Source organism: Mixophyes fleayi, chromosome 5, assembly GCF_038048845.1.
Source record: "Mixophyes fleayi isolate aMixFle1 chromosome 5, aMixFle1.hap1, whole genome shotgun sequence".
In the NCBI taxonomy this organism is placed as follows: domain Eukaryota; kingdom Metazoa; phylum Chordata; class Amphibia; order Anura; family Limnodynastidae; genus Mixophyes; species Mixophyes fleayi.
Genome location: NC_134406.1, coordinates 48,909,464 through 48,922,446, shown reverse-complemented (window position 1 = coordinate 48,922,446; position 12,983 = coordinate 48,909,464).

Below are 12,983 nucleotides of genomic sequence, written 5' to 3'. Positions count from 1 at the left end.
TCACAGAGGGGATGTGTGACATCACAGAGGGGATGTGTGAACTGGCAATTACAAAGACTACAGTTTGGAATTGGTCCTTCCGGAACACCCTCCTCCACAGTCATTTTAAAGCGGTAAACAAAAATGTGGTGGTTTACCATACCCATGCATGAATACCACCCTGAAACAGTCAGTCTTGATAATATGTGTGGTTCTGAGAACTGTATGTACAGACAACTGACCTACTGACCCTACATCGCCCTTACATTCCTTTTATTTTTCTGCCAGGCTGGAACTTGGGTAGAGGATTCTGGGATCATAAATCTTCATGTTCCTTTGTTCTCTGGTGACTATGGACAGTTGAATGCATTTGTGTCCAGAACACAGATATAAAATGCATGCAAAATGAACAATGTAATGATGTATTTCTTCTGAGTGGCAAGTATGCGATTCAGCATAGTACGTTATATAATGCGTCTATTCGAGTAAAATGTGTGATGTGCTTTAAGTATATAATGATTCCGTTGAGACAACAGTAATTCTAAAAGAAACTTTATGATGATGACTGGCATTATAACATTATAATGGAGAAATAAAACTATATATATATATATATATATATACACACACACACAATCTCCATAGTCTGACAAAAGAAAGCCCCATTTGTCATAAAAGACACAATTCAAAATCCAGTCCACCTGTGTAGACTAAATAAGTATATGCCCTTTTACATGTCATAAGTATAGTGGGCTGATCACTTGTCCTGCTTTTGCCCAGGACAATCCCATTTGTCTCGCTTATCATGAAGGAGTGGAAGTATACATATCCCCCTTAATCTAGCTCCCCAGTTTGTTCAAAGAGTAACCGGACTATGGCTTGTTGTCAGAATATAAAATGAATGACTAAAAATCTGAAGCTCTCGCTCTTCAAATTCCCAGTGTCCTAAGTCCCTACGATATCTTGGTGTTCAGATCACAAAAGAATTTAAACAGCTGTTCCAGGCAAATTACACTCCTCTCCTCGATTCTGTGAAATGCGACCTTCTCAAATAGAAACTGCTGTAGGTACCATGGTTCGGCAGGATTAGCGTGATTTAAATGACCTGTTCCAGACGCTCCCTATATCAGTTCCGGGGACGTCATTGGCTACCTTACAAATGCTATGCGGTAGATTCATATGACAGGTAAAGTAATCGTGGCTCAAACATACTTTTCTAGCTAAATCAGCGTCTGCTGGGGGATACAGTCTCCCAGTGTTTGAACACTACTATCAGACGGTCAACCTCAGTCAAGACATTTCCTGACAGTTGCCCCCATGGATCAAGAGATGGGTGGTCCTGTAAAAAAATGCTCTTATGTCTGCTCACACCCTGAATTCTTCCCTGGCTGCCCTGGAACCAAAGACCAGCCTCAGTGTACTCTTACCCCACTCTGCAGCTTACACTTGATATTTGGGACAGACTCCTCAAATCTACAGATCTTACAACATTCCCACCCCCCCCCCCCCCCCCCACGCTGTTCTGGCACCATCCAGCATTCCCAGCGGGGAACTCTACATCATATGCATCACCTTGGAAAAGGGCTGGTATCACTCAGTTCACACACATTTCGGGTGAATTTGCTCCACACACATTCCATGGACCTAAGTGTGAAGACGGGCCTCCCCCCATCCTTGCACTTCTCCTACTTGCAAGTGTGGGGGTTCATTCAGACTCAATGTAAAACAGCCATACTACAGAGGCATTTCAGAGGATTTGTATGTATCAAGTAGGATTTCCAGGGTCGGCTTCACTTATTCACCACTCCACTTTGCAGCCTGAGGACGAGCATTTGTAGTCGTTCAAAGCAGTGTGGTATTCCGACATCCAGAGACCTCTGGACCAGGAGGCATTGTCACGGCACAGACTCAGGGTTTCCAAAGCATCAATCAACATTTCCATTAGGGAAAATGCTTATAAGGTGTACACCAGGTGGTATGTGGCGCCCACTAAGCTTCACAGGCTTAATCCAGGAAATTCAGCCCTCTGCTGGAGGGCTTGTGGGGGAGTTGGTTCTTTTTTCCATATTTGGTGGCAATGCCCCCACGTATCCAACCTTTGGCTTCAGGTGTCTGCTCTCCTCACTCGGATTCTGGACAGTGAAGTAACCCCTGACTTGCTGGTCATGTTGCTCTGCTCTCCTGTGAAATCTCTCACTAAACAGAGTGACCAGCTGATACAACATGTACGTGCAGCAGCACGTTTTCAGATCACCAAGGACTGGAACTACTCTCGCCCCCTCCCTCCCCCCCCCCCCCTCCCCGAGCCTCCAAGTGGTGAACACGAAGGTCTGGTACATAGCCTCAATAAAATATATCACAAGCCTTCAAAGGGACAAAGTAGCTATTTTTCACAAGGTGTGGATTCTATGGCATACATTCCACCAGTCCCCGCAACCTGGCACCCAGTAGGTCACACTCCACACTCCAGACTTTTGCAGTTCTTCACTTCCTCCTTTAACTAGTCAACCAGGTTTCCCATGTGGAACAGACCACACCTGGAGCCTTGTCATCCACCCCAGAGGGTTCTACCAACATTTTCTACCTCTCCATGAGTATGGGCAGTCGGCATGTTGGCCACGGCTCCTTCCTCATCACCTTCTTTTTTTTTCCAAACTGGGCCCCAACATTCTAGGATCCAGACAAGTAGCAACTGAGCTAAAGACACAAGCAGCAACCGGTAATGGAAGCCTCAAGAACAGGTAGGGGAGAGCAGGGCAATATGCCAACTATGTGTGAATTTGTGTGACTGTCTCACTCAGTCAGGACTTTGGGAGGTATGCCCGGCTTCACACTGCACCGGTTGTATAGGGTCAGCTGCGTGTACCTAACAGTAGTGCACGCAGCATTGCTTGTGTATTTGAAGGGGATCATTAAGAGTTGGAGAGCAGCACTGTCACAAATGATAGTCACACACCTTGCATGCTGGTCATGCCCACTGTGGTGGAGTGGCAAGCAAACACCCCTCCAGAAAGCCTGCATTTGCTGCTGCATTTCTAGTTTTAAATAGAGTTGTATTATTTTCTCTTAAGGCAGGTTTGCTTCATAGGCATCACTCCTCGGTTCTAATTGTAACATCTGACCGTAGCTGTATGGGCATGTGTGTTTTAATTGAGTAATAGGATTGCAATGATTTGTTACAGCCAATAGGAGATCACTGCAGGCATAGAAACAAAAATCTATCATTAGGGAAATAGTTACTTAATGCACCTTATATCAGCCTACACCAAGAGCGACTGATAGTGTTTTGCTTGCTGTGATCTCCTATATGGTTGGGTCAGATCACTGCAGATATAGAAAGAAAGTGGTGTAAGCTCCTTTTACTGCAGTGTAATAGACAGTCCAGCTGGGAAGACTCTAATTTTGACCAGCAGCAAAATCATGTTTATTTTCCTTTTGTGATTTCCAAAAGCCAATACATGATCACTGCAGGAGAAAATACTAAATTTCATCTTACTGATTTAAGTCATACTTGCCAATATTTGGGGGAGGTCAGCTGGTAAGTGTGGCAACTGAGGGAGGGGTTGTGGTGATGCCATTTCATCACCATAGCTCTGCCCCCTGTAAAATTAGTGGCATTGTGTGGCGGGGAAGTACTTAACATCACAAATCACATCATTAAGCCCCACTAAAAGCAGCTGATATGGGGGTCTATGCACTAAGGCAAATATGGAGAAACTAGTGGTGCATTTCTACATATTTGCCTCCTCTCTGTCTCTTTGCACGGCCATCTGCTAGGGAAAGGGTTGTGCCCAGAATTGCAGATTTGTTATTACCATGAGATTAACCATGGTGGTTGCAGTGCAAGAATGCCTTAGAGGCATAATTCACGCCTCAAGAGGGTGCGGCGATGCTTCCCATCCTGATATGAACAAGCAACTTTCGGATGTGACCAAGCCCCCACTACTGGGTCGGTTACGATATGGTCTAAGTGAATATGTCGTACTACAAGCACCAGCATGGCTGCCAGCGGCTGTACGATTGGGGGGTGAGTCAGCATCTCCGATGGCTGCCACTGGCATTGCCCTTTCAATGTCGACATTGTGACCATCCATATTACTGCTGTAGACAGTCACCATGTCACCATTTTAAACAGGTCGACAAAATGAATATGTCCACATTTACACTGTCTCCAATTTGATTTCAACAGCATAAGTGTTGACATATTCACCGTTGGCAGGATAACTGCATCTCCCCAGCTCCAGGTGGCCACACCCCATCTTGGTTCCAAAAACTGAAATGTTAGGAGTTACGGAAGCCTTATGGAGAAAGTGTTGACTAAGTTAAAGTGGCTCTTGTATAATTAACAAGTACTGGGGAAAAAATAATCAATTAACCCCTTCGCCGCTGAGCCTATTTTTGCACTTTTTGGGTTGGTCACGTTTTAACATCAGTACTAGTAGTTTGTATATGTGGTACCCACACAAATTATACCTTTTTTCTTCAGAAGACTTTGAATTTTCAAAACATACGATTAGTATGCTTTTACCTCCTGTCACTGCAAAAATTTTTTACCTAAAACCTAAAAAGTGTTGTTTTTTTAATATTGAAATAGCAAGAAAGTGAACTAAAAGCAAATGTGTGTATTTATTTTTCGAAACGCCACCAAGAAATACTTTGCTTTGGCAGCAATCCAGCTTTCCAAAACAGCAAAAAGCCGGATTCTACACATAGTTTTTCATAATCAGCACTGGAAAATGATAAAGCATTTTATTTTTTCTAGCTTGCACCATATTGAATGAAGCACATGTAGGGACAACATGGGTAGCCCATTTAGGCGTGTCATTTTTCAAACTAGACACTCTACTGCATCAAATGAGTGTACACCTGATTCGATTGAAACCAAGGTGTGGGGAGATGCTGGCATTATAATGCCCCCTCTATGGACTTCTTACCGCTTTCTGTAGTGTAGGGTATTATCTGGTGATAACTAGCAATAAACTACTAATGGGGCCCCTTATTTGAAAGAGGGGACTGTCCTAAAGAAACCATCTTGATCCAGCCTCTATCTCCAACTACCGCACTATTTCTCTCCTCCCCTTTGTACACTAATCGCTCAAGTAGTTTGTAGGCAAACATCTGTCTCCTTCTCTCTTCTCGTTCCATTATCGACTCTCTGCAATCAGGCTTCCATTCCCATACTAAAATACTCTCCCTAACACCCTCTAAGAACTACCTCTGACCTGCGCCTTGTCTCTGGTAACCACCTCTCATTCCCGCCTACAAGACTTCTCCAGTGCTGCTCCCCACTTATGGAATTTCCTACCATGCCTGATCAGGCTTTCCCACAGCCCTCAAATCTTTAGACGCTCTTTGAAAATCCATCTCACACTAATGCACCCTCACAATTGTCCCAATTTCCACTCTGAACCACATTTGCTCCTCTTGTTTCAGCTTTGCCCTCTTCCACTTAGAATGTAAGCTCTCTAATGAGCAGGGTCCTTCATACCCTTTATTTTCATGTCTCTATTTTTTCTACCTTGTATGTCCCTTTTTTATGTATATCCTCTTTTCACTACTGTACGGCACTGCGGAGCACTGTGGCACCTTAGAAATCTACGATAATCATAATAATAAAGTGTGTTGTTTGTTTTGTAATAAATTCACATGTATTAGCAGTGGTATAATTGCTAACATTTCTTCCTTCGAGTCTTGGGTTCAGGATATTTGCAGCAATTACAATTGTTAATAAAGTTTTTAACTATTCCTTCTTCTGTACTTGTAAGTCGAGATGCACTTAGATTCTCAACAGCTGATTTTATCTGTGCTATACAATAAGGAATGTCTGACAGAAGTGCACTGTCTACTATTATCCCAGGTTTTGTAGTAAACTTTCAAATGTAGCCGCTGCTGTACACCATCTATTTTGACAGCAGTTTAAGAGCTACTATTTACTTTTCTTTCTACTTCTTGCAATGCAGCTACAATATGAGTATCTCCTATATGTTTTATCATTTTCAATAGACCTTTTGCACAATGTCTTCATTAAGCAGCAGTTTCAGCCCATGGAATGCACAATCTATTGTTGTAATATGTTGATATTTTACCATTATGAACTCACATGCTGCTTTCATATTACTCACATTGTCAGTTAGCAAATGATGCTCTAAGTAATTTTAAAATTTCCTGCCAATAAGCATTTTCATTCATTGATAACGGTGTCCCAGAAGAATATTATGTCCTTGCAAGAACTTGGCCAATTTTATTCCTGATCTTAATGTGTCGTTGTGTCTAAAATAAAGATATTGAGCTATCTATATACAGCTGGTTGCAGGATTTGGTTACTTGAGGAAGTTGATTGGACACCCTTTTTGATGCTGATGTTGAAGAAAAAAGAAGAAGAAGAAAAAAAGAAAGAAGAAAGAAAATGGAAGAAGAAGAAGAAGAAGAAGAAGAAGAAACAGGACTTCTGGATGAATGTTAGAAAGAACTACTTGCAATTTTATCATCACGCTCTACCTTCTTATTTACAGCCATAAAGGATTTTTTAATGTCGGTAGGACACGTTTTATATACAAACATGTATTTGGTCATCCTAGAGGCATGTGTAAATGTATATTTCATTTCACCGTATCTATAAATCTCATTTCTTTCTCAGAACTTGCCATTTGGAATTGCTTCCATATTCGCACCATTTGGCTGCGGGTGAAAAATGAAAAATATAATTTAATGGCTAGCTTGCTTATAGAAACACTAAGCTACAACATGTGGTAATTTAGCAATAGATGCCGAGGAGAGGCCTCCCCTGAATTAACTGTGAATAAATCCACTCATCTGTAAGTCTCACTGCACTGCTAAGTTGGGATGAGTTCTCACAAAATGTAAGAGTCATAAGAATTCGATTATGAATTACGTACAGTGGGTTATAAAAATATACTAATGTGGCTAAAATACTGTTTATTATACTGAGTTCAAAGAAAATTAGGCTCATTTATGCTGCTTCTGTACTTTTTGATCACAAACTCATGGCGCCAGCACAGGCTCAAAATCCTTATTTCTCTTCCTGAGGCAGTGCCCCCTAGTGGCAGAAGAATGAGTTGTACTATAATGACATTACTCTTGATTTTGAGAGTTGTACTGTAATATCTGTCAGTATACAGGAATTGTAATAAATCAATATTGTAGACATAGAAACGTGTTTCTATTACATAGTTGTTACTTAGAAAACAGTTTTGGGGACATATATAAGACACAAGTCACATTGCACAAATTGTTAGTGTAGCCATAGCCTTCAGCTTTTGCAAAAAGATAAAAATAAGTTGAAATATTATAATTTAATACAGTATGTGTGAGTGTGTGCATTTAGTTAATGTCCCAGCATACCAGTAAATTTGAAGGTCGTCTTGCAGTAAAGAATGAGAGGTCTGGCTTTATTTACAGAGTCTAAGCCAAGCCACTGGAAAAAATGTACATAAAGAAATGCAAGAGGTCAAAGCTAGAGCCATCTGGCTTGGATCCTCCTGACTCATCAATGAGTCCTTCAGCCAAGCTCACTTGTAAACCTATCTTCTTTTATATGTGTATTGTCTTTGCTAACTGCACTTCTATTACTTTTTATCCCTAGTCGTTGCAAACAAGTTAATGAATGTCTGTATCTACATTGATGCACAAATGTATTATTTATTAGCAATTTGTTATATAGCCCCTACATAATGAGCAGCATTTTACAGAGAATATTTAATTATTCAGATCAGTACCAGCCTCAATGGAGCTTACAATCTATATTCCCTATCACATCGACACAAACATACATGTGTTAATTTCATCACAATCCAATTCAGAGCTGTAACTAGAATACTGCCCCCCCAGACTCCCCGTGCAACCTGGTGGGAGTAGATGCTGCCGGGAAGGCATAGTCAACCTACAGTGGGGACATGTCTAGCTCTCTACAAATTCTAGACCATCCTTCAACCCTTTGCAGCATTCTCCTACCTGTTCTTGTAGCTTTCACTACCTGGTGCTGCTGCTGGTGTCTTCAGTTCCCTTGCTGCTTGGCCAGATTCTGGGATGTTGGAATCCTGTTTGGAAAAGAGATAGTTATAATTCACCTCCTGGGAAGCTGAGCAGTGAGCAGGGGCGGGCTGGCTCGGTCAGACCGCTACTCGGGCCGGGGGGGTAGGCCAGCCGGCCGCCCCCCCCCCCCCCCCCCCCCCCCCCGGGTGCAAAATTCAACACTTTCCCCCGCGGCCGCATCTGATGACATCAGATGTGGCCATGTCAGCGCACAGGCGGCCGCATCACATGGCAGGGGATGCGGCCGCGTCATCAATGCGGCCTGTGTGCCCCCCGGACTTCACTCTCCCAGCCCGCGCCTGGCAGTGAGTGAACAAGTATTGGGATGAGATATCAGCGCTGCTCTGTGCCCTGGCAGTGCGTGATATGCTGCCACTATAGAAGTGTGGGGAGCGAATTCCCAGTAAACTCTCAAATGAGAAATGGTTGAAAGAGGTTTTTCCAAGGTGCAATATAAAGAACATGTAAGGGACAATGGTGCTTATGTCTAATAAGCCTCCTCCAAATCAGCTCCAAAATCAAAATAATAGCTTACAGATTGCCCCCATAATTGTTAATAAAGACAACACCACCTTCTGAATACTGATTTATTTTTTATAATTATATTTAATTATTTATTATGTTTTATAGTAATTTGTGTACCATATATTTATATACCACAAAGAAAATCCCTCCTTCTTTCCAACCCCCAATCCCCTGAATCCCACCTCCTAGTTCTCTCTCTCGACCCACTGTTCTCTCCAGCCACCCCCCTGTTCTTTCCATCACATCTCCTTCCCCCCTGTCCTCTCTAGTCACTACTTCCCTCCTGTTCTCCTTATCACCACTCCTTCCCCCTGTTCTCTCCAGCCACATCTCCTTCAGAGCCGTCTGTCCGACTGGGCACAATGGGCAGGTGCCCGGGGGCCCAGCGGGAAAGGGGGCCCAAGACAGCAAGACAGGACTGCTATAAAAAAAAAATCATGTGGAAAAAACAAAACAAAAAAAAACCCTTACCTTTTGCGGTCACCCGACCGTTCAGATCAGGTGGTCAGGTGGCGATCCGGCTCCCTCCCTGGTCCTCTCTTCCGTGCTGTGCTCGTAGTGAATGTCGGGCGTGATGTCACGCCCAACATTCACTGCAAGTACAGCGCGAAGGAGCGCAGAACAGAGACACTCAGCAAAGAAAAAAGAAGAGAAGGGGATCGGACTTAAGGTAAGATAAGCGGGCCCCTATATGTATATATATATATATATATATATATATATATATATGTAAAAAAAAGTGATTTTATATATATCTATATATATATATATATATATATATATATATAGTGCACTGCTTTGCCCGGAGGCGCATAATGTTGTTAAGGTGGCCCTGATCTCCTTCCCCCCTTTTTTCTCCAGCCATGTCTCCATCCCCCTGTTCCTCATGTATCCAACTCCCCCGCGTTGGATACATGAGGTTAAGTCAACATATTTAATTTCGGTCCAGCCACAATGCAAAGGTAAAAAGTGATTTATAAGCTATATGATCCAGTCACACAGCAATGTTCTTCAGGGGTTCAGAGGGTTGTTGTCTTGTGTGATATGTGTGAAGGGTGGTTATAGGGTATCCTAGAGAGATTAAGAGGGTGGTTGATGAATATTATAAGCTTACCTGAAGAGATGGGTTTGCAGACATGCTTGAAGGTTTGTAGACCAGAGGAAAGTTTTATTGTGTAAAGACGGGAATTCCATAGAGTGGGTGCATCTCGAAAAAAGAGTGGATGAGAGACGCAGATCTTGTGCAGAATGGAGTTGTTGAGTTGGGAGATATTTTGAGGCAAGTAAGGAGATGTATGTTGGTGCAGTTTTGTTAATGGCCTTGTAGGTTAGTAGAAGTATTTTCTATTGGATTTGGTAAAAAAAAACAAGATACCAAAAAGCCTGAGCAGAGATGAGCGATTGGTAGTTTGTTTTGCAGTGCCCAGAGCATTTCCATTGGAGTGGTAGATAGGAATATATGTGAAGAAATCATTAGAGGTATGGGATTTACAACAGTGGCATTCTGCTTAGGCAGCTTTAAGGAAGGGTAGGTCTGTGTTCAGGCTTGTTATACCCCATTCATACTGCACCAAAATCCCGGGTTTTTGCCGGGGCGAGCTCAAACGACCCGGGTCTTGGTGCAGTATGAATGGTACAAGTCAAAAATCCCGGGTCTAAAAACCCGGGTCTTCAACCCGGGATTTATCGAGGGGTAATTCCCGGGTCGGACCCGGGTTGCCTGCACTATGAATGGTGCAAACCGGGTTTTTCAACCCGGGTTGCACAGACAACAAGCTGATTGGCTGTCTGCCTGTCTCTGGAGGATGATGTCATCGGTGGGAGCCCGTGGAAGATTCGAGAAGGAGTTTAGGAGAAATGGTGGATGGTGGAGTGCAGATCAAGCTGAAGCAGAATCGGAGTTTGTTGGAGAAAATTGCTTTTATTTCACTGAAAAAGTGTGTGCGTCAAAAAAACAGTCACCTTTCAATGACATCACCATTTTTCAGCCAATGAAAACTGCTCTGGTGATGACTCCCACAAATTGCCAGGGCACAGACTTGTGCAGTATGAATGGGGTCATACCGGGAAATTCCCGGGTCCGAGGTGCAGTATGAATGGTGTTTCTGAGCTGGGACGCTCCGAGCCCCGGCAAAAACCCGGCTTGAAAAACCCGGGATATTGCCGGGGCGGCAGTATGAAAGCGGTATTACTCAACAGTGGCCTTCTCAACTAAAGATATCCTTACTCCATGATCTCTAAGATACCTTGCAGGTCTTCACTGCTCCTTTATCCCAATCATTTAAAGAGGTATCAGACAAGCACTTTTTGCTCTAAGAATATAACTGCTCCAGGAAGTTAGCCTATCCAGTATAGTATCACAGGAACATTGTGTCTATACTGTCTGTAATCTGCACACATAAGGAGAGGATAAATGCCAGATTTCTGGAGCAGTTATATCCTGGGTTCAAAAACTGCCTGTCTGCCACCACTTACAGAGTTTGGTACTTGTACAAACTAGTAACAGTGTTCCACTTTCCCAGGATAATCTCATGTTTGCTGATCATCTGAAGGTTCAGAGACATCCTGCTCTGGTTCATTCATTACTTTGATGTTGTTCATAATGATCATATTGAAATAACATATGAATGTATACGTTTCACACTTTATTACTGGGTGCTCCTAAACTCTTAATAAACTCTCTTATTTAGTTGTACAATAACATCACAGTTAACATTAAACAGCTTTTTATACAAGAATCTGAAAATTATTGCAGTAAACAGATGTATTGGGTCCCTGAAGGATTAGAGTGATTACAAAACTTAAAACAAGCAAACATGTTTGACAAAGTATGATAAATAACTTCAATCTAAAGTAAATAATTTTGAAGAACACTTACCACATTGCAATATTACATAAATCACTGGCTTATCACATCCAAAAACTGTAAACTGTGCATGATTCATTTCTGTGGTCCCAATACACTAACAGACCACAGATGGGTGTCTAAGTAAAGTGTAGATTAGTTTATGCCACTTCAGAATGTTAATTATCATTATTTATCCATGCAAGTCTAATTAACAATAATTCAAGGCACTGTTTTTAAAATCAAAACCATACTTCTCTCCGTCCTTCCAGAAATACTATAAAACATTGCAAAGTAGACCTAGGGGTATATTTACTAAACTGCGGGTTTGAAAAAGTGATGTTGCCTATAGCAACCAAACAGATTCTAGCTATCATTTTGTAGAATGTACTAAATGATATCAAGAATCTGATTGGTTGCTATAGGCAACATCAGTTTTTCAAACCCGCAGTTTAGTAAATATACCCCCTAATGTTTTGTGGACCACATAGAAAAGACTGAATTACATTTCAGGAAAAGGAACTTATCTGTATATTGTCCATAGGGTATTGCTTCACAAACTCTTCAACTCTTCTGGTCCGTGAGGCTATCTCTATATTTTCAATTTCAGTTGCTTATATGGCAGAAAATGTATACTATCCACGTAGTATAATAGTGTTTATTATTTACATTGGGCTTTCTTTGTACAGCAGGAACATAATTCAAGTCAGTATATACATATATGCAGGTTGATTCAAAAGTCGCAGTACACCCTTTTATTTCAAAAACTCTACAGGAAATTGGGAAACCTGAATACTCCAGTAAGGTATGGGTGACGTGGTCTATCATTTACGGTATGTACCAAACATGGGCGCCATCTTGAAATCGGCCAATCGGCCCAATTCCTGTAGAGTTTTTGAAATAAAAGGGTGTACTGCGACTTTTGAATCACCCTGTATATATATATATATATATATATATATATATATATATATATATATATATATATAAGGTTAGCAAGGATAACTTACTAAAGAAACCGATTCAATAAAGAATTTGCTCTTTACCACTTAGACAAAATGATAAAAGTCACAACAGTTCGGATGCATAGCAAAATGAATAATAGGAATGTGTCGCCTTATTTGGAGGTGGCAAAGTGTTTATTCATATGCCATTCATCAATACATCAATAGTATTAGTAGTCATTAATTCCTCTGACTGGGACTTCTGGAGCTAACTTGGCACTTGATAACGATCCACGATCACAGGTTAATATGGAAGGGATTTTCCATTATGAGTTACCAATTGTGAGATGCTATCCATTTTATCTTTGACTGTCTGCATCCATGTAGATAAAAGCTAAATTAAAATGTTATAAAAATAAAATTAATTTATGTTCTTAAAACATAGCACATAATATGTTAATAGATCAACCATACCACTTTTATTTAAGTGAATGCCGGTCCCAAAAATTTTCACTTAAACTCTCCTAATCACTTCCCTTGGCAATTCATTGCCTAAATACTCATATCTTGATGACCTCTTGGTGTATTTTCCAGGATGGAGTGCCTGGAGATTTTAAAATTAATCAAGCCTGAAATCA